The sequence below is a fragment of the Panthera leo genome, chromosome A1, assembly GCF_018350215.1.
Source record: "Panthera leo isolate Ple1 chromosome A1, P.leo_Ple1_pat1.1, whole genome shotgun sequence".
In the NCBI taxonomy this organism is placed as follows: domain Eukaryota; kingdom Metazoa; phylum Chordata; class Mammalia; order Carnivora; family Felidae; genus Panthera; species Panthera leo.
This window is the reverse complement of record NC_056679.1, coordinates 34982171-34983519: the sequence shown is the minus strand read 5'-3', so window position 1 is coordinate 34983519 and position 1349 is coordinate 34982171. Positions and strand designations below refer to the sequence as shown.

General features: G+C 38.9%; 1 non-coding gene across 1 annotated transcript; it reads right to left on the bottom strand.

Moving 5' to 3' along the window:
- Window positions 1-372: 372 nt before the first annotated feature.
- On the bottom strand, window positions 373-457 carry TRNAR-UCG. The gene has a single exon. It is a non-coding gene; the product is annotated as a tRNA-Arg (tRNA).
- Window positions 458-1349: the final 892 nt, after the last annotated feature.

The window sequence follows — 1349 nt, the reverse complement described above, 5'->3', positions numbered from 1 at the left end:
TGTCTTTTGTACTTTATGCCAGGGCCAGAAATAGTCTCTTCAGGTAGTTGTGCATGGCTGAAGTGTGAGAGTTAAGTGTAAATGCCAGGCATTATTATGTGGAGCATGAACTGATGAGCGGTGTAATATTTTTTCTGCTTTATTTTTCAACAAGCAGAATTATTACTATTAAATCATCATCATAAAAAATAGCACTGATACATAGCATTTTACTGAGTGCAGAATTCCAATTATTATTATTATTATTATTATTTTTTTTAATGTTTATTTATTTTTGAGACAGAGAGAGACAGAGTGCAAGTGGGGGAGGGGCCGAGAGAGAGGGAGACACAGAATCGGAAACAGGCTCCAGGCTCTGAGCTGTCAGCACAGAGCCCGACGCGGGGCTCGAACCCACGAACCGTGAGATCATGACCCGAGCCGAAGTCGGACGCTCAACCGACTGAGCCACCCAGGCGCCCCTCCAATTATTATTTTTTAAAAAACTTGAATGTGATGGAAAATTGCACTAAAGAAAAATCTAGAATATTTAGAGGATTAGTTCAGATTAAGACAATAAAAAGCAATGGATGCATTCCCTTAATGAAATTAGTAAATGAGATTTGTCTAATAGCAAATAAATATGCTACATTCATTTCTAATTATTTTTCTTTAATGTGGATATTTTATTTTACATTCACATGTACTATTAGTGATAATTGTGAAATAAACTTCACACTAGTAACTTTGTATTAAAATTAGAGAAGCATTCTGTTTCTTTGTAATTTTGTTTATTAATTACAGCTATGTGCATATTACTCATCATTTGCGGTAGCAAACTGTTGCTATTAGAAAGATTGAATAATAAGGTATTCCAGCAAGCAAGGAGATAGAATACAGAAAAATAGAATGCCGAAGAAGCTCAATATATTGATACTCAGGGAAGCAGGTAGACAGCCAGGTAAGGAGTGTCAGAGGTATCTGTTACCATGAAAGCAGAATTTGGGATTTAGAAACAGAAGTTTTCAGTTCCCAGGTGAGACAAAGATGAATGGCTAGTAAGAAGAAGGGAAATGCCATGGCACAGGCACTGGAGGACCAACAACATTACAAAGATGGGACTAAAACCAGCACAGGGGAGAAAGGTGGGAAAGAGCTTCAAGTTAGACTCAGGAAGATGACAGACTCAGGAAGAAAGGTGGGAAAGAACTTCAAGGTAGACTCAGTTACACAAGTGCGCTGCAAGGCTGGACCCAGATGAACAGCGGGAATCTGGGCTGTCCATCTGGTTCTAGAGACTTGGACAGAGCTCCTTCTGGATCCATAAGCTATTGTCAGGGTTGTTCTTTGAAGAGTGAAGCAAAGCTGAC